At 40.7% G+C, this 21,816-nt stretch overlaps 1 protein-coding gene across 3 annotated transcripts in view; it reads left to right on the top strand.

The window, feature by feature from the left end:
- The window catches only part of UNC5D (unc-5 netrin receptor D), a 289,819-nt gene that overhangs the window by 34,520 nt on the left and 233,483 nt on the right, over window positions 1-21,816 (top strand). The gene's annotated exons all lie outside the window — the stretch shown is intronic.

The raw sequence follows: 21,816 nt of genomic DNA, 5'->3' as shown, positions 1-21,816 counted from the left end.
GTCATAATTTTCATTAAGATAGCCATACATTCTTTAATGACAGCATCTTGCCTGAGAGAGACTACACCTCCAAAGCAAGAGAACACTCCTAATTTCATGTCAGAAATTGGTTCGGTACTGAGTTGTCAACACCAAAACTAGCTTTTTCCTGTGGCATAAAGGTATTCCTTCGTACTTCCATCTCAACTTGCTTAGTTTTTGTTGTGGTATAACTATAGAGCTGGTTCCTACAAACACCTACACACAACTAATTTACATGGATAGTCATCTTAGACTAGGATGTGAATTAAGTTATACATGCATGACAGAACCATTTGGGTAAATTAAAGACATACATTTTTGAAATATTAGCTATACAGTCACCCTCAGGCTCCCCTTAAATCAGAATTCTTGTTTTAGAATAGCCAGTACTTGGTTCCACTGTAGCCGAGGTTGCAGCCATTATATCTTGTGCAACCTCTGAGCATGCTAGTCTTCTGTAGCCTTGACCCTGTTCATTAATAAATTAGTTTGTAACTATGCATTTAACTTGTCCTGCTCTGTGTCAGTGAAGTAAGTTTTATAATCACCCTCTCTGCTCCATAGGCCCCAGTCAGGAATCTTTTATCCCAAAGTAAGAGTGAGAGGCTGAGACCTGGAGGTAATGTGCACTGTGGATGAAAGGAAGGATTGACCTGTGTCCTTTAGAGGTGACATATGCTTTCACAGAAAGTGATACTTTCCCTCTTAAAATACATTATTTCTGAGAGTCATAAAACCCTTATCTGTTTGGTGCTTGGTATCTTGCCTCCTTCTGCTTGAGAGTTGCACTACTTCTAAAGCACCGGTCTGCTGAAAGGAGTTTTTGACGTTAAGGTTAATTATGGAGAAGCTTAAAATGTTGAGAGTTTCTAGTCATTTAGGGCAAATGCTGATCACCGGCTATGCTGAGAAGTAGTTTTCTTCTATTTCTCCACTTCAACTTGTGGTTCGGCCTAGTTTGGCAATTGCTACCTTTCCCCAAATCCGTGTGTTGATGTGAGGAAGAAGATACTAGGATTTTTTTTAGTGCTTCTCTTCAAACCAAGGGACTGCATGGATGTTGACTTTAACATACGAACACAAGAAAAGTAAGTGGTGAACACCACTCAGAAAAGAGCCTGGGTTGTTCTTACCTCAGTTTTTGCAAAAAAATAAATAAGTAAATAAATAAATATATATAAATAAAATCCCTATAGCATATGTCCTTGTAAACTAACTGTTTAGCGTTTGAATATATTTCCATCCACATTTTGCGCCCTGCCACACTTGTAAAGTAACTCCCCCATATTTCAGATGACAGACACACTATGGGCCAGTGTATACACCACCTGAAATGCAGGTTAAGAACTAATGGGGAGTGAAGTAGAGTTCCTCTCAGCTACTCCCTCAGACTCCCAGCTTCATGGTTGCCAGCATTTTAATTCCTTCTCACCCCCACCCCCACCCTGCAGGGATTTGTTTTTAAGTATGCCAAGAGTCTGGCACCAGAAAAAGGTTGTGTTTGGATTAATTTTAGGGTTGGGGTTTTTTTTAAATGAGACTCAAACTCAAAACTATTGTGCTTTTTCTGTCTATCTAAATTAATAATGGCTAGTGTAACCATTGGGAAATCTGTCCATTTTTTGAGCTCGGTGTGAGATTTTGAAGTTTTTACTTTGAAAAACTGCTGTATTTATGAATGCCCCTCTCTATGTGTATCCACCATGAGCTGGTCGCATTGTGTCCTCTCTCTATCAGACCAGGGACAATAGCAGGTGGTTAGAAATCAATGACTGTCTGTTCAGAGTTCAGTACTTTGGGGAAGTGCTTTGCCTGGGGAAACGGTACTTCCTTCTCCTGTCAGAAGAGAGTGCAAAAGTAGGATAGTTTGAAGTTACCAAGACAGAACAAAGAAGCCAAGGTGTTGGGAGGGAGGATATAGAAATAGACTCTGAGTCACACAGGAGGTTTGGGCAGGAAGAAGGAAGGGTACAGACTGGTCAAGGACAGAGGAACCATACTGATCTAGTGAGAAGGCTCCATGTTTCAGAACACAGGCTGTGCACTGGAGCAGAAGGACTCTGGACAGGCCTGAAGTGCCCTCCGAATGGTGAGAAAACTGAGGCAGGGAACTGCATGTAGGGTTTACTTTTATAAAAGATCTGTGTATTTCTTGTATGGTTGATTAAACAGCAGTAGTGTGTTAGACTTCAAGCGCAAAGGGGAGGGATTCAGTGTCTGGTCCCTTCCCTGCCCCGGAGCAATCTGGAGAGCCACCGGTAAAGGCAGCCCAACTAAATCTGTGACAGCAAGAGCCTCCACAATGTTTGGAGTTTGGACAAGTAGCCACAACCTACTGTCTCCCTCACTGATAAATTCTTTGGGCATCTTTCCTGCTGCTCTTTGCCCTGCAGGCACCCTTATGTTTTTTTGCTCTCTTCCCCACCTAGCCCTAGTTAAAATTCTGTTATCCCTTTTCCTCCTGCCTTTTCCCTTACAAGGCCTTGGGAGGGCCAGAAGTGGTAGAGTTATGCTGCCTTTACATTCCTATTTCCTTGGAAGGGGAAGTGCCCAGTTGCCCCCCTGCCCTGTCTGCACAGCACCCCCTAGTGGTGGTGAGCAAACCCCCTTGGGTTTCATCTGCCATATCCCCTGGGGTGCTATCCAGGACTAAATTCCAAGGCCAGGTTTGCAAAAGCTGGGAATTCTGACCGTTGTGCCATTCAGCTCTGCTTTCCACAAACATGTTCTCTGCGTATCACTAGGTATTTTTGACAGCAGAAATATTGAGGTGAGACAGAAGAGTTCTAAAGAGCATAGTAAGAAGCCACTAACACTGTGTCTGCCATTTGTTTGGGCATTGGCAGCCTCCTTAGGTTGCCTTTGAATGGTTTATGCAAATAGCTAAGCTCTGGTGGCTTTACTGTTCTCTTTTATTGAAGCTAGTTGAAGTATGGACACCGGATACTCGGAGCAAGGGGCTTTTTGTGTCCTGAGAGATCTGCCTTATAGCTGTAGTGTTGTATGAATAGAACACCTTCCGTCCTGACAAAGGGGGGAGATTCTGCAAAAGACGGAAAACAATCGTATGCAAGGCTGTAGGTTCCAGCCCGACCCTGACACTTTTACCATCTGTATTTAGGCTGTGTCTGCACTTGGAGCTGTAGGTGTGATTCCCAGCTCGAATAGGCATACCGGCACCAGTGTGCTAAAAATAGCCGTGTAGCATGGGCAGTGGTGAGCGGCAGCCCCGCGTATGTGTCCATGGGATTCGGGGATTTGTACTCGGCGCAGCTATCCCATGCCACGGCTTGCTGCTGCCTGTGCTGTTCTCTCAGCGCTGCTATTTTTAGCATGCTGGCTCGATCAGAGCACGTCTGAGTATGTCTGCTCACACTAAGTCGCCTTAGATTGAGTTACTAAATGTGAACGGTAGTTACACTAGTTTTTATAGGGCTAGATCCTCAGCTGCTGTAAAAGTGGCCTAGCTCTGAAGTCAGTGGAGCTAGGGATTTGGACCCGAATCGACATGGGCAGCTTGAATGAAAGTGTGCGGTTCTGGCTGTGCCAGCCCTCAGCAGTATCCATGTATCCTTTTCCATAAAATGTCTGCAATAATTTGGGTGTGGTCTAAAACTGAGTAAGTTAGGTTTTCATGGAGCCCGAGGCACCACTGCGTCTGACATAGAAACTGAATGACGGGGTAAGAATTGAGAGAATCTTTGATATTCTAAATTCCATTCTTTCTGAGGTATGCTGTCGCGCTGCGGACTATGTATGTCTTCAGAAATTGCCAGCTAACTTTGTTTTAAATATTAGACTTGTGGTATACTTGTACCTACCACACATGGTGCTGAGATTCTGTGTTTGTTCAGCACTTTGAGATCCAAAGACAGAAGATGCTATTTAAAATGTTTCATTTTTCCCCTTTAATGAAAAAGATGAATCCATCTTACATAAATTTCTAAATTATTTTCCTTTGGGTTCTGGTGTGTAACTGTCATTATCAGACTAATTAAAATATTAATTTTGTATACAGACCACATAGCAACATTGTCTTGGGTGACTTAATTATAGGTGAAATTATCTGGGGTGACAAAGGATGGTCTTGTGATGAAAGTACTGGATCAGGACTTAGGAGCTCTGGGTTCAAATCCCAGTTTTGCCACTACTTGGACAAGTCACTCCCCTTTCTGTGCCCCAATTCCCTATCTTTAAAATGGGTGGTGGTGTTATGAGCAACATTTTTGGTCCAGTATAAGTCACCCCTTGATTTTCCTCATATATTCACAGAATCATAGAATATCAGGGTTGGAAGGGACCTCAGGAGGGCATCTAGTCCAACCCCCTGCTCAAAGCCTGACCAACACCAACTAAATCATCCCAGCCAGGGCTTAGACAAAAAAAAGACTTGACAATCTTACTTTAAATTAATGCATCTTTTAGAAATATGGAGGGTAACTGACAAGCATTGTTTTATTCTGGTCTGGACATGCTTCAGTTGCTAAATCAGGGTTTGTATAAAAATAGATTTAAATAATGGTAAATGTAATGGGTTTATTGACTATGGTATTGGTTACATTTTAGTTGCTTTGTAGTTGTAAGAGTCCCATATTCTCTGTTGCATAGGCTTAAGCCCTATCGTTATTATAGAATGTATCTTGCAGAACTCTGCACGGTCAGCTTCAGGGGAGACTTGCAACAAGACCTTTTAAGTAGCTGAGAATTCTGTGATTTGTGACCATGACAATTTTCTCCTTCTTCCTGGGTATTTGTCATTTCTGTTTTACATAGTGGTAGCTAAAGACGGATCTTGTATTTATTTGGTGGTTATGAATAGAACTTGTGCCAAAGTCTTGATTTATGTACAAACGCACCATAAAATCTTCCATTATTGATGGCCTGATGTGTGCATAAAACATCCATAAATAGGGCTCTCCCTGTCCAATGGTCTTATTCATGTGATTGATAGGGTGGCAGGTTAAAAATTCTGCACTGGCTATTATTTATTACCCCAATAAAAAAAAAACCAGGGTATTTGAAGTAGCATCAAACAAAAAAGTGTTTTCCTTTCTGTTTCTATATTAAGTTCTATAAGCTCCCACTATTCTATAAATGATTAATTTCTCCAGCTACCTGATATAGAAGTATAAATTTTTCCATACACTTGCCACTTAATGAAATGGAACCCTGCCTCCTGCTTAATTTTAGTTATGCAGCTTCATTATAATTGGCATCAAGACTTCAAAAATTCTGTATAGCAGCCTTTGCAACTCCTTGTTATGATTCTGTAGGGGCTTCATCAGGGCTTTGATATGGTGGGACTAAATCTGATTTCATTTACATTGGTTTTACACCAGTGGAAATGTACTGACTTCATTTTTTAACCAGATCTAATCTAGCCTTGCATTCCCAGTCTAAGACTCCCATTCAGTGCAGCATTAAAGGGTGTGTTTAAATTCATCCCAGTTCAGGGTAGCACTGAAACACGTGCTTAACTTAAATCCCACTGATGTCATTGTAGCTCTCAATAGGAATGCTTTCCTGAATCAGGGCCCCAGTCTCCTTTTCCAAACCTGTAGTTGCATTGAGCTTCTGCTCAAGTTATACTTTACAGTTCCCCTAAAATGTTTTCTAAGGGCTGTGGAGAATGTCTGGATATTTCTGGGAGAGGAAGGGTACATTATCTGACCACTGAGTCAAGATTTGTGAGGAGAAGAAAGGAGCCAAAAAGTCAAGTGTTATTCTTGGACCCATGCAGGGCCTGTTGTGAGTCCTTTACTATATGCTATGGACTTGGGCAATAAAAACAGTGCAGTGGAGCTCTGAGTTTTAAGGGAGCGCTACACAAATTGCTTAGAACAGAGGTGTACAGCAGCTGTGTGAATAGATGGTGGGGGCCATAAAGCCTTAAGGCAGACTATGAGCAACTCGCAACCCAGTCATTTGCACAGCAGCCACTGGGTGAATATATGCTGTATAGCTCTAGGACAGTTCTTCATTCAGCAGTAACCAAAGTGGTATAATTCCATTAAAATCTAATCTAGAAATGTTTTTGCAGATCCTTTTGTTATGGGGGAATGTTTTGTGTGGTGGGGGAGAACAAAATACAACTAGGTTTCTAATTTTCAGTGGTTTTGAAGCTCTGAAATATACATAGGAGGCTATCATTCTAGCTTTGATTACCATAGAGCGATATAGCTGGGGGCTGTAATATAAAAATCTATGAAATCAAACTTGATATGAACCATGACAGGCCTCCTTAATGTGCTGATGCTTCAGCTTTCAAGTGTATTCTTTCACTGTATTATACAAAATGTGGATAAGTGAGTTTAAAAATGATTGTATAAGTTGAGTGCATTGTCATATAGTAAAGCATTTTACCCTGGGGCAACAGATGGTAACTCGATATCAATTCCTCCCTTAAAAGTGCCTGTTAGGTTCTTTTGTGCAGCTGCCATTTTCTTGAAGTCTCTAATTCTCCCCCCCCCCCCACCTCCCCCGTTTGCTAGTCAAAATGGTGGTATGTGTGAGCTGGAAAGAGGAAGATGAATATAGAAATGCTCATTGTCCTGATAGAAGTGTTAAAGGTGCGCTGAGTATTTAGAAATTGGGCACTTGCACAAACCTTTCATTTAGTATTTTCTGCAGTGTGAACCAATTACTGGAAGGTTAAACAATGAAATTGAATCTGACAACAATTGGAATAGTAAAGACCTGACTTGGCAAGGCATATTCTTGAATCTTTACCTCTGTATTTCTTTATTCTCTTCTTCTTGAGGTGACTGACTTTGGTGCTTAAATGCAACAACGAGAATACTTGTTGATACTTTAAATTATGACTATGTACTTTCCACATGAATATTCTTACGTCAAGCCCAAATTGTCTTTTAACAGTGCCGACTGCATGAAGTTCTGTCCCCATTGATGAAGTTTGAAAAGTATGTCAATATTAATCCAGCTTTAGCTTTGAGATATTTAATAACCTTCAGTGCATTTTACTCCTCTTTTTAGGTTTTAAGACTTCACTCTAGTATGAGCTGCAATACGATACAGCACTCTGACAACTTACGTTTATTAACAGTCCAGATACAACATACTTGACTTAACATCTTTAAAGCACAAAGTTCCTTTACTATTAAAGATCAAATGGGGAAGATTGCAAGAAAACAAAATAATTTGCTGTTAAAAATGTCGCACTGACAAAGCTTGGAGAAGTGCAAAACCTGATGTTGACTTAGATGAACCGCTTGTCTTTATACATTCCGCAGTCCCAACGTGAGCCTCAAAATGAAGTCTGAGTAGGATAGTGATGCTTTTAGGAAACAAGAAGGAAAAAAAACCCAACTAGAACACTGGACCAAAACACTAGAAGCGCTATATCCGCATAGCTGCACCGATGTAACTGTGCTGCTGCAGTGGGTCTGGTGAAGATGCTCTATGCTGACAGGAGAGTGCTCTCCCATAGGCAAAATTACTTCGCTGCCGTGAGATGTGGAAGCTAATTCTGTGGGAGAGCATCTCCCACTGACACAGCGCTAGTGTGGCTAGCGCTTAGGTCGCTGAAACTTTCGGCACATGGGGGGTGTCTTTTTCGCACCCTTGAGCAATGTAAGTCAGATTGACTTAAGCCATCGGGTAGACCTGCCCTAACTCGCAATCCATACAGTGAGAAGGGTCTAATGTGTTTGGGAGAGAAAGAACACCCTCATTATACAGTCTTATTTTTTTAAAATAGCTGCATTGAAATGGTACTACTTTTATTTTAAATTGAGCTGATTCGTTTTGCTTGGCTGTTTCAATTGTAATAGTAGAGGGTTTTTTGGATGTTTAGCACGTTATACTTCTAAGTTTGGGTATAACCTGTTGAAACCAGATTTTGAATAAAGGGTGGAAGAGTATTGGGTCAGGTTCTCAACTAGTGTAAATTTATCATCGTTCCATTAAACCCTAACCCTAAGCTTTGCCAGTTTACACCAGCTGAGGTCTGTATGGTTTAGTGACTAGAACAAGAGGTTGGGCGTTAGGACTGGTAGGTTCTATTTATGGTTTCTGCCACTCACTTGCTCTATAATCTTGGATAAATTGCTTAATATTTAAGCTTCACAATGTTCCTGTGAGGTAGGAAGCTGTCACCCCAGGTCAGTCAGATACATTGAAAGTTGAAGATCATAGAATCATAAAATATCAGGGTTGGAAGGGACCTCAGGAGGGCATCTAGTCCAACCCCTGCTCAAAGCAGGACCAATCCCCAACTAAATCATCCCAGCCAGGGCTTTGTCAAGCCGGGCCTTAAAAACCTCTAAGGATGGAGATTCCACCCCCTCCCTAGGTAACCCATTCCAGTACTTCACCACCCTACTAATGAAATAGATGAGAGGTGACATATGCATGTAAAGCATCAATGCAACTAGCCATGAATAAGAATGAAAAGTGAAGACATTAGGGGCAAGATTTCCAAGAGCGCTCAGCATCCAGCAGCTCCTGTGGATAACAACAGGATTTTCAGAGAATGTTTGTTTGAAAATCTGGCCAAACTTAATATTAATTGAGATGCCTAAATGGAAGCTGAGCTTGTCTTAAAATCTGGGTCCCATTGCGGGTGCTGAACATTTCTGGAAATCTGGACCATTTACAACGTGTCATTTCTCATACATAGCTCACGCAGAATAATTTTAAGGCTTTGTCTTCAGTAATACAACGTTTTTAGGGTATTTTTTGTTGTTGTTTTCTTTCGTTTACAAGAAAACAAATGCCCAGTGGGATTTACAGAAAGATAACTTAGTGGAGACAAGGCACGTGCAGTGTTTACTGCGAGGTCAGCGCCTTATCTCCTGCCCGTGATTGACCTCACCTAGTTTACCTCTCAGTGAAACTCAAGTGTCTTGTCTCCATTATGGTTTTTTTATCACGGGATGCACAGTAGTTACCCTGTGGTCAAAACGCCCCTTTTATTTGTTTCTGAAGACGAACCCTAAGGCAAACCTAAAGATATCTTGCAGGGTTAAGCCTCTCTTTCATACATGACTCTACTAAAACAATGTAAAATGCTTGCAGGCACATCAAACTCTGATTCCTCAATTTCTGCAGTATTATACTTCATTATTTAGCTTTTTCGAACTCCTACATGTCAGTCACCACCTACACCACTTTTATGTTAATGATCAAACTCTCTTGCTCTTCAATTCTGTTTATGCAACATTTTAAACAGATTGCTAATGTTATAATTTAAAAACAACTGGAGCGTGATGTAAGAGTGGATAAATTGTAACCCTGCCAATTACAAGGTCCAGGTTACCTTAGCCATGTTTCTAAAATGTCAGTCATAAAGCTGACCAATTGACAAACCATCATATATAAAGAAACTTATCATGGGAAAGTTGGCCAAGATTTTCAAGGGCTGGCTAGTGATTTTGGGTACCCTAATTGCCTGGTGCCCAACTTATGACCCCTCAAAAAGACCTGATTTTTAGACATGCTTTGAACACTCACCCTCTTAAAATCAGGTCCCTTGCAATTGTTTCAAGTAGAGATCTCAAATATCATTAGTCACTTTTGAAAATATTGCCACTTATCCACTATATTGTCAGAGAAGAGAGTCAAGGTAAAAATCCTGTCCTTTGATGGCAAGGGATGAGAGCACTTTGGTGGCATTATGTGAAGAATGATGATACATAACTCTTTTCATCAGCATATCTCAAAGTGGTTTACAAAAGAGGTAAGCGTTATTATCCCAATTTTACAGCTGGGGAAACTGAGGCACAGGGAGGTAAAGTGACTTGCCCAAGGTTTCCAGCCCAGCTAGTGGCTGAGTGTAGAAAAGAACCCTTGTCTCTTGAGTGCTAGTCAGTGCTCTATCCATTAGTACATGCTTTTGTTCTATACGTATGAGGAAGGTGGATGGAGTAGTCAGGGGTCACTCTTCAGATTAGAATGAATGGCTCAGTGAATGCTGAGAAGACAGAGTTGTGTGCTACAGCTGAGTGTGTGTTCTGGTTTGATTAGTGTTATGTAAATAGAGCTGGCTGAAAAATTTTTCAATCACAATTTTTAAGTTTTATCAAAATCAAAACATTCATAAAAACACATTTGAAATTCTATTACAAAAAATGAAAGGTCTTGTTTTGACATTTTCAGAATGGATTGTTTTGATTTTTCATTTTGAAATGACTTTTTGAAATAACATGCTAGTTTTATATATTTTGTTTTAAAAATTAAAGGATGAAATTGGAACAGAATGTTTCTATTTGATCAAAATGTTTCAATTGATCCAAAATATTTTTTATAAATTTCTTTTTATGAGCCATTTTTATTTATTTATTTAAAACAGAAGAAAAAAATTCAAAATCATAGAATTTCATGTGAAATGGAAAATCTGGTTCCTTCCCAGATCTAGATATAATGCCAGAATAAAGTAATTCTAATTGATTTGGATAGGCTCTTCTTGATTTTTATAACAGTGCCTCAATGTCTCTCTCCAAGTAAGCATCTTTCTTCATGTAACACCAGATAGCATTAATGGGGCTCAAAGAAGTATTCCCAAACCTTCATCACGTTGGAAGGGTGGATCGCTCATGCGCTTTAGGGACTGGAGGAGTGTGGGTGATGGGAGTGGGGACAGAAGGGTGTGGGGAGGAGGAGCTACCCAGAAATGCTTGCCCGAAAAGATAAGCAGTACAAAGGCAATTTGCATTAGTGCTGCAATGAAATAAGCCTGTGTATCATAACAGCTTAATTATAAATTGAAATTGCCCTGAGCCTTCATTGCAATTGGGCCTTGCTGCAGATTCATAGGATTGGAATGGCTGCCGCTCTGCTGAGTGACAAGTGCAGCACAGGTCTCTCACGTTACACATACGCGCAAACAAAACTGTTTGAGGGTTTTTTGCTGGCTTCACAAAGCAGGAAAATCTCCTTGTGACACTGTTGTTTCTTATCAAAATGGCTTTCCTCTTGTCACTAGCAAGCCATATGGTAGCAAAGGACCAGAGAAGGAGGAGGAAAGAATTGGGCACTTTCATGAAATGAGCCTTTTCCATGTGATCATCCGTCTCAACAGGGATAGTGTGGAGGAGGAATCTATACCAGGTTTTTTTTTTTAAAAAAGGATCAAGTTGCCCCTGCATTGTTACTGTCTCTCCTTCAAATCTCAGAGGAGAAGCTCCTTACATTCTTGTTTGGCACAGTCCACCTCTTTCCATGCAATAAGTATATCAAATACAGAACCGATTATGGCGAGCTGTAGAACAGCAATACCATGGTAATAGGGGCCTTTGGGCGAGCCCATTTGCCGTTTTTGTACTGTTATAACTACATTGGCTTATGAACTGATATAGTTAAAAAGGCACGATCCTCTATTGTGGCTGCAGTTACAGCAATGAGCTATACCAATATAAACCCCTTTACATGAGTATGACTGCTGTAGCCCATAGGACTAGCTTGCCTTTATTATATTCCATTATATTCTGCCTTTATTATATTCAGCAGTACTGCAAGGAACCTACAGGCCTGTATCCTCTAAGATATTCACTTCAGCAGTTAGCATCAGGCTTGAGGCCTGTGAACTTTGGCACAGATTAACAGCCCAACAGAAAACTCCACGTATTAGGGAGCTGAAATTAGTGTGTTTAAGGGGAATTTCTGACCACAGGAACGAGTCCAACCACAGGAGTGTCATGGTGACGAACCTATGTACAGAATAACAAGTACCTGAACTACATCCGCCAATACCTAACCACAAGAGGGCCATGGCAACGAATTGATGTATATGATAAGTTGAAATCATTGATATACTAACCTATAGGAGAAGGATTCTCCAACATCAGTAAGGTGAGGAAACACAAATAAGGGGAGAAAACGCCTACTGAATATGCATCAGGTATTGCGGTGTCGGTGTAACATATTAGACAAGTTGCATCCCCTCCTATAGGCAGTAGGAGAAAGAGATGTAACCCTTGGGAGGTGCCAGAATTATGTCCGCTGGTGATAAGGGGGATGGTGATGATGCTGAGGAAGATGGCTCCCATTTCAGGTTGTTCTGCAAGGGGTGGTGTGAGTATATGGATATGCAGAGGTACATTCTGTAGTATCTCTATCTGCCTTCCGGAGTTGGAGTGTTTGTGTCTGTGCTAAATGTATTAATAAACTATTCGTAAATATAGATGAGTTCCAGTAGTGAGAGTGTTGCAACTGTGGAGATCGGGGTTCCCAACTATATAATGATTTGAATAACACCTGGCCTGATCTTGGGACAAGAACCTGTCAACCTTCAAAGAGAGAACTAGGAATTCTTAAGTATTCGAAATATAATTAATACATAATCTGTAGATCAGGCAACACTAGAGGGCTGTACCACTTTAACTTAAATGGTTTCTAAACTGATATAAAAGTATGAAGACTGTGTAGACCAGCCCTTAGAGAAACGCGAGAGAGATTTTTGCAGTGAAGTGGTGGAGGGAAAAATAAAAAGCATGTAGAACAGACACCATGGGGCTGCTCAGTAAAACAGAGGCTACCGCAATGGCCACATTTGCCTGTGGTAAGATGGAGTCTGTATGAATATTGAATTTACAAACCAATTCAGGGAGAAGATGGAACACACACGGGCCCTTTGCTTGCCTCAAAAAGCCTCCCATTGCTCGTGGCTGAGGTAGTGTTTGGGGTGTACGTACTTGAGGATGTGTGGGTTGCTGTAAGTTCCCATTTATGTAGATGAGTGCTCTGAGGTAGAGCTGGGGATTATTGGAACACAGAACTCATCAACTCCAGGATAGAAGGGATAAAAGCCAAGCTCCTAAGAAATGTTGTTTGGGTGGAGACTTTAAGTAGAGCAGATTAAGGTAAGAGGACTGGGTGTAATTATAGTGCAAAAGAATTTTACTCATACCTAGTGGGGAGATGATAAATTGTAGTCAATATTTTGCTGTACTTTATAAAAGTTTATGAACTATCTAATTTATTTTAAATTTAAACTTGGGCATCAATCCTCCATACTTTGGAGGATACTTGAATTTGGTATTTAAATATACTCTGAGCTGAATTTATGTTACCTAGAGATAATTTAAATATTTGTTGTTGTTGTTGAAAAAGATCTTTAAAATGTTCCCTCTTTTCGTAATTTTCTGTTTTTATAGATGAAACTTGAAAAGAAAAAATATTTTTTTCCTTTCCCCCTCCTTTTTCTGCAGCAAAATGGGGGGAAGAAAGGATGGAGAGGAAATGGGAGAAAAAATGAAACATTTTTAAAAACAATTTTTCACAAAGAAATTTCAATACGAAAAATTGTTTCTCTTCTAAACTTGTGGAATAAAAATGATTTTAAGATTTTTCACCAAAAATATCTTTTAATTAGCTCTACTCCTATCCTTTTCACCAGACCCATGCCTCTTTCTTTCCATAAACAGAACACCAGATTTCTGTTGCTACGAATAAGTAATAAACAGGTGCATCAGAAATATAATTAATGTGTCTAATGCCAAAAATCAGTGCTGGATGTATGCAGTCCCAACAAACTATTTCATGACAAACTGTTCAACCTTTGTCTATTTACAGTGGACCCCATTGCTAGCAGTAGTGTACAGTGTAGTAGTCACTGCTACAGAATCCATTTAAACTGAATGCATAATTGGCACCTTGAGCCATACAGAAGCTGTTTTGCCGTATGTACAAACCCTTTCATAGCAATCTCTGACTCCAGAGGAGCTTAGAAATACAGAGCTCTGCAAATAAGACTCTCTAGAAACAGCTGCATGTACAGTGGTCTTGCAGCAAACAACAGAACAAGATCAAACTCTTGCCGTGTAATGGATGAGCAAACTCATGATTTACTTATACTCTCAACTATTCAGTACGGCTCTTGTTTGGAGGACACCAACTGGGCCATTGTTGGCAGCAAAGGACTTAATTGGGGAGGCAAAGGTTTCCTATGACAATTTGTACCTTCCGGTTCTGATTGGGGCTATAAGATGGCATTCACTTGTGAATTACATGGCCAAGGGCAGTCCCCATAAATGGACTCTGCAAATCCATTTCCCACTATAGCTTGTTTATTGACATTATAAAGCAAAAGCTACCCTGGGTGTTATTTCCTTTTGCCATGTTTCTGTCAAATCCCGCAAGCTAAACTGGATTAGCCTCCAAATGTGCTTCCAAAGGTGGTGCTGCTGTTGTATTAGGTTGTACATTTATCTGCGTTCTTATTAAACAATTCCCAGTCACAGTGTTGGGAGCTTGAGCAGCTTAGCGCCACCTGTCTCTCTGGATAAGGTGTAAAACCAAAATCCTGGCCATTAACGTTCAAGATGATGATATAGGATCTGATCCAAACCCTAGTGACATCCGTGGAAAGACTCTTATTGGATTCAGTGGTCTTGAGACCTAGCCCATAGAAGAGTGAAATTATTAGGCCCGGTGTCCTGACCAAATTCCACTTCCAGTTGTGCCTGCCTAAATTCCACCTGGAAAACCTAGGGCTTGGGTAAACAACTCTTCTCTTCCTGTCCCAAACTTTTGTGTAGTGTGTGTGTTTTTTTTTTTGTAGTTGTTGAACAGCTGCTTCATTTCGTCCTCCACAGAGGTGGAAAGTTATCTGTGCCGAGTCTGAAAAGTCACTTTGGAGCACTTCAAGGGTGAGCGATTTATATAGGAATTGTAAGATCAGTGTCATCCAGGATGGAAAACTGGGGTGCAAGGGAACTGTGTGTATATATTATATAGGCATCTAGCGTGTGTGCGAGGGGTGGGGTAGTGATGTCCTTCTTAACCTCACCCACAAAATAAGCTCCACCTCATCAAAATGTTGGAATGAACCCCGCTCTCAATAGATTGTGCAGATATTCAACATACGATAATGCCATATGCTTAAGGCTCCACTAGGTTCTTTGGGCTTTTCTCCACTTCATTTGGGTTCATATACACCCATGAAGTCTGCTGGGCTTGGCTTCACCTTGGGGAAATTCAGATGCTCTGAGGGGGCCTTCTTAGACTTGGCACCTGATTTTGGGGTGCAGGAAGTAATTCATGGTTCTCTGCCAAGCCCACTCACCTACTAGTGACAGCAAAACTAGTGGTCACTCAGTTGATGATCGACTGTTTTACTACATGGAAGGAGAGGAAGTATCATACTATGAAGAACTGCATAATGCGGGCATACTAAACTAGATCATGTGGCATATGTTTTAAGCTGAGATCCTAGAGAACAAGAAAACAACCTTAGGGAGGTATGCTGTGCCACCAACCTGGTATGCAGTGCCATTGCATACTGTCAATGTATGAACTTTGACATAATTATATCATAGACATATTTATATTGGTATAGATTAATGTAAATGTCTATTGATAAATGTGTTATGTAAATATTATAAAGTGTATGAATATGTGTGCACATAACTATATTCACTCTTAAGCATATTACACATGCATATTTTGGGGCTCCATAGTTAAAGTTCAGTTAATTGCTTTGCCCTTAATCCAGTGCTGGGCAAACTTTTTGGCCTGAGGGCCACATCAGGGAATAGAAATTGTATGGCAGGCCAATAATGCTCACAAAATTGGGGTTGGAGTGCGGGAGGGGGTGAGGGCTCTGGTTGGGGGTGCAGGCTCTGGAGTGGTGCTCGGGATGAGGAGTTTGGGGTGTAGGAGGGTGCCCTTGGCTGGGACCGAGGGGTTCGGAGGGGGACCAGGGCTGGTGAAGGGGTGCAGGTTCCGGCTGGGGGTGTGGGCTCTGGGGTGGCACTGGGGATGAGAGGTTTGGGGTGCAGGGGGTGCTCCATGCTGGGATTGAGGGGTTTAGAGAGCGGGAGGGGGATCGGGATGGGGCAGAGAGTTGGGGCGTGGGGAGAGGCTCAGGGGTGCAGGCTCTGAGCAGCGCTAACCTCAAGTGGCTCCCGGAAGCAGCGGCATGTCCCTTCTCCAGCTCCTACGCGTGGAGCGGCCCCGACCCTTGGTGCAGCTCCTGATCCGGCACCAGCGGGAGCTCACAGGCCAGCTTAAAATGGCTTGCGGGCCGTAGCGTGCCCACCCCTGCTTTAATCACTTTTCAATTCCTGCTTTATGTATGGAAAACTCAGTGAGTGAGTGAGATCTTAGGCACTACAGTGGTCACACTTAAATTCACTTCACTTTTGAAATATTCTTCAAGCAATTGTGATATTCTTTACACCTTAAAAATTCACTTTTTTGTAGATATCGCTGATTCCAGTGATATTTCCCATTTTAAGTGACCAGCATTCAAACTAAACTCATTGTAAGTTAACAGGTTGTAACAATCTATTGTAAAACTATTTCCCAATCACCTATCTAGATCCCCATTACTGGACCTGGATCCCCTTCCTTCTAACACTATTGTTTGTTAAATACTTGTCTTCCAAGGAAGGAATTCTGCTGACGTTTCATTGCAACTGTTCTCTCATGACTTGGAATTGGGGGTAATCCAAATGAGCCATAATTTTTAAATGGGTGTTTGAGACAATCCATTACAACTGGCAGAAAATTAAACACACTTGTTCCGTAGTTGTTGTTTTTCACACTGGAGTTCTTCCACTTCTGGTGCCTTATGCTGATATTAGTTTTATCCACTATCTTACAGCATCTTAGACAAAATATCCTTGTATAAAAATATTGGATTCTCTTAAGTCCTCCTTTTCTGGCATTCAAACTTTGTTTTAAAAACAGTGTTTATAACAATCCTGAGTGGTACCTGTGATGATGTTGATATCTTTGATATATGGGAACAATAATTATGCCTAAAGATTTGAGTAAGTTGTCTTGGCACAATTAGTTGTCTGTGCCACATGGAAATGATTGAAACCAAGGATTTTAGAATGGGAATCTGATGTTCAAAATGACTTGCTTTTTATGCTGGATTTATGCAACTGAGTACTCATATGAGTGAATATGTTTTCCTGTTTCTCTTAGGCCTTGCCTGATGGGCAACTTTTTTTTTAAAGTGTTAGCTCATTTGATTGAAAAGCCCCATTAAGAAAGACTAGGAAGAGCCTAGTCTACAGCCTGACCAACTAACACTGCTGCATAATCTCAATCTGCATCTTAACAGGCCTTTTCAATCGTGTTAAGCAATCTTGATTGGGTAACTTAATTGGAAGAACATACCCTTTATACCCATCAAGGCAGTCGTACTGCAACCTTTTACACCTTGACGCACACAAAGTGAAATTGCTGTATCTTATGGAACTATCAGAATATAGCTACTGAGGTATGAATCTTGGCCATTTGATCTTATTAAATTATTTTCTTATGCATGAACATGCCAAGGAATCTGCCACTATTGTACCTTCTCCGTGAACAGAGGCTTTCAGTCTCCAGAGCTTTTTACCTGGAAGTGATCATAAGAAACTTTTTTTACATTAGTATTGGTATAATCATACCCAGGAGGGTGCATTCTTAAATATTTTGCCTTTGAACCACACCTTGCCTATTGCAGCTGTAAAGGTCCCCTTTGCTCCCAATTGAAAGTAAATTAGTAGGTCAGCAATACTGTCTATAACAAATGGTATGTAAAGCATTTTAGATACTGGATCATTCATTCTTGTTGGATGCATTTAGTTCCCCCGATACGTTTTTGGTGGGATTTGTTATCTCTCTGCCAAGATCCTCTTGGCAAACATCCTTTCCTCAGCTCTATCAGCTTCTTAAAAAACATGTTTCTTGCTATCTGGTAATAGCTGTTTGCATAAATAGAGGAGATATTGCCCAGGCATTGGGTGTCTTTCAGTACATGGCTTGCTTCAATGTACACTGCTTTTCCTTCTCTTTGTCTTTCTATTCCCAGCCGTTCCTCCCACTGAATACCAAAGATTCTGCAAATGGGGGGAGGGAGTAGCACCTGCAAAAAGACACTTGTAATTTTCCTATTACATCTTTTCATTAGCTGAGAACAATAATTTATTACTTTTTAAAGCTGATTGTAAGGTTTTGTTGTTGTTGTTTTTTACAAATTGCTGACTGAGCAAGGTGCCTTGCTTTGACATGCTAGCAAGTTAGTAACTAGCTGTTAGCAACATGTGATTGACAATGGAGCAATAAAGGAAACGTATACCCTGCACCAGCATCCTAATCTACAGTAGTTTGGTATGTCAGCATCCATCGCTCTATGCCTTTCACGTTAGCCTGCTGTCTCACTTGAAGTTCTTTATGGTTGGATAGCCATGCTGTGTACTGACAATTTAAACAGCCTAACTTGTACACATTTGACATGGCCTGCCCTGTCATCTTGTAAATTGTGCCTCGCTGATGCCTTGTAGCTATAGAGAGCTTATTTGATTATTGCTGATCCGAGGTACTAAATCAGCCAATTTCCACAATGATTATGAGGTGGTGAGTCTGAAGTTGCAATACCCAGCTGACCGCTTTGCATAAGGATTTCAGCTTCTTCCATACCGGATTACTTGTATGTGTGCAGATTCTGGTTGCTGTAGTCTTATTCCTAGAGTGATACATTTACCCATCTCTCCCATACCAACTAACTATTACTCAAGAGTTTCATCTCCTGTTCCTTGTGCATATGCACTACTTCCTCTATCATTGACAATCCTCACTAGAAATATGGGTTTGAATTCTCCAACTAGTTGCCTAACAGAGAGCTGCCTACTTCAGGTAACTATTGAATCTGAGTTTTCTGCGCAGAGTGTCCACTGCTCTGCTTTCCTATCTGCTGTGGATCATCTGGTGGATATTAGCAAGACTTGTTGGTTTTGATTTCCTTAGAGTGAAAAGTATTGAGCTACCAAAACAATAACCCTTGTAAAAAGCAATTTTATCTTTCTGATTCCCAATAAATTTTTGGTTTCATAATGTAGGCTGTGTCTATGCTGGGAGATGTCTCCGACTGATAAAAAGTCAGAGAAGTAGCTGCACTGGTTCAAACTCCAACTGAAGACAGGCTAAGATGTGATCTTTTTTTATCAGTGATCAAGCAGGGGGCTAACCCCATAGGTGCAAATAGCGGATTTGTTTGTCTACCTCCGAGGTTTGCGATATTGCAGCTACAACAATGGTTGAGATTTGAGCGAATCCAGTATAAGTAAAGTCAGCAGGGGAGAGAGAAAAAATTGTGATGGGACAGTTGATTGGAGAATAGTTTTGACTTGTATTTGAGATGGCATGGCACATACTGCCCTTCATTTTATAAAGCCACTAGGTCTGATTTTCAGAGCTTCTGAGTGCCCAAAACTTCAGTTGAAGTCAGTGGGTGTTATGAAAACTTCATACCACCTGGAAACCAAGTTCTTTGAGATCTACTGCTCTGAACAGAAAGCCTTTAGGTGCATTCAAAGATCCTTTGGTGTCACTTCAGTCTTTCCTGTTCTCTGCCTGTGCACACAGCAGTTCAGTATCCTGAGGATGAAATGCTTTGTCTAGTCTAACCCAAGTTATTGGGCTTAATTTAGGGGTAACTGGGTGAAATTCAGTGGTTTGTGATATATAGCAAGTCAGGCTAGATGATCTATCCATCCCTTCTGGCTTTAAACTTTATGAAACAGTTTGTAACATGGGAAGTTTGACTTAGTTTTCTCACATGGCTTGTCTCCATGGTCTCTCATAGGGACTGTCTTCCTGACTCTAATCCCCTAGCCATCAAAGCATATGTTTAAGCAATGTGCTAATCCTATTGACTACTCACGTGCTCTGTGTTAAGCACATGCTTAAGTGCTTTGCTAGATCAGGCCCTTAGTGAGGAAGCTGATCTGGTACCAACATTTTCCCCTCCCATTAGAGTTCAGAATGGAGCTAGGAGGTGGGTAGGTCAGGAGATACATGGTCCAGAAAGGAAAGTTTTCCTTATGCTAGTAAAAAAAAAGAAATGTTTCCTCTTCCAAATGATGGGATTGAATTTTCATTCCAGTGCACATGCCAAGCTTCCGTTGAAAGTTGATGTGATCCTTAAGATGTGAAGGACTGGGCAGGAAGGCTGGGGAGAATTTGGGGTGGGAGGGGGAACGAAGGGATTTTGTAATGCACAGGGGTGTGTGGGGGGGGTACGTGTGTGTGTGTGTATCCAGGAATGTGAAGGTGGTGGTGGTTTGCCCTGCAGTCAGAGGCTAATAGCTTTGCTGCAGGAAGGATCTGTCTACTTCAGGACTGAGAGTCAACAGAACTTGATTTCATTATGCTTGCTTGTAGCCAGGGGTATGAATTTAGTTCTCACTAAATAAAAATTACCTAGATATTTTAAAAGGAAAATAAAAAGTATACACCATACAACACTAGCCATCTGTTATGCTGCATGTGGATGGCCAACTGCACTTAAATGAAAGTTAGGAATATGCACAATGACCTGCACACTTAGAAGTCCTCACATGTCCCATATATTTGTTTGTTTTTATAGACGCAGAACAAACAATTTTCAAACAAACTGCAGTACATCGCTCGCACAATGTGCTATATTATATGTTAAACCTTGTAAACAACCGATGCCCTCTGTGCTTTCTTTATTTATGTCAGGTTAGCAAATATCGGTTCAGGTAATCACACTGCATAACTATAGAGAATGTAAATGATATTTCTTGATACATTGAATAGCAACCTAGGAATATAAATGATATTTATGAGGAAGCTGGGAGTGCTTTAAATATTGTGAAACCGCTGACTTTGATACATTGGGGATAACGATGCAGAAACACTAGGCTCTTTGTAAACTGTTTAATGGCAACAATTTTCTAAATCAAAGCAATCTACTCTTCCCCATTTACAATTTCATCTCTAACTACTACAGTCTCATAAAGGGGGTTACAGCACTGAATCTTTAGCTTCTGTGAGTGGTTATCTAGCACTTTGATGCAATGGCATTAGCTTCAAACCATTTGAATATTTTATCTTTGAAATTTTATACATTTTTTTTCCTGGTATCTTTTATGCAGAAATGAGATATCATCATTAACAGATGCGGATTTTATTTTTGAAGCTCTATATTAAAGGCAGCAAAAATTACACTCTTCCTCCCCCTCCGCGCCCCTCCCCCCCCGCCCCCGGGCATTAATTCTCTGAGTACGAGTTAGATGTTAATAGTAATATGTTTTTTAAAAATGTTAATCTTTGCATTTTTCCACAGTGCAAAATTATTTGGATGAGAGAGTGGGTCCAAAAAAGCATTTATATTGCTTCTCTATTCGTCTTAAAGTCGTACTAATAGCAAAGTTCAATCTGCATGTTAACTTTAGTAGTTGCTATTTCTTAGGCATTTCCTAAAAGAACATTTTCCGAAATGAGTGCAAAGTAGTCCAATTATATTAATTGGAGTATGTGTTACCTGAATTTCATAAAGCCAGCGTTTATTCCTATCAGCCTGTATTTTTAAAATTCACTTCCAGTATATAGGCACAAGGATATGTGAGTGTGCACCCACTCCTCTTTAACATTCTCTCTCATATTTTCGGACAGGAAAGGAAAAGTTTTGGTTCTCATTTAGCACTAAGAGTTCACCTTAATTCATGCGGTCTGCCAGTGCAGGATTGTTCCCTGCAGAACATTCTCTAATGTTGTGTCTAGACTAGTTCTAAATATCTCAAGTGATGTTTCTACCCTTTTTCTCCAGACAAACTCTTCCACAGTCTAACAGATCTCACTGTCAAGAAGGCTTCCCCTTTCACTCAAACTAAATCTTGCTTTTAAAGGAAACTGACTTTTTTCCTTCCAAAAGGTTACAGATGACTTTGCTTATGCCTTTTGTTGTCTGCCACCTGTGGCATGAAAAGTACAGTAAATCCATTTTAAACCTAAGTTAGACAACTAGCAACATAGTATGCTCTTTTATAGTCTCTGGTCTGCCCTATAAACTTTTATTTAAATATTCTCCCTAGT

This window comes from Natator depressus, chromosome 26 (genome assembly GCF_965152275.1).
Source record: "Natator depressus isolate rNatDep1 chromosome 26, rNatDep2.hap1, whole genome shotgun sequence".
NCBI classification, from domain to species: domain Eukaryota; kingdom Metazoa; phylum Chordata; order Testudines; family Cheloniidae; genus Natator; species Natator depressus.
Note: the sequence above shows the minus strand (reverse complement) of the source record. Positions and strands in the feature narration are given on the sequence as shown.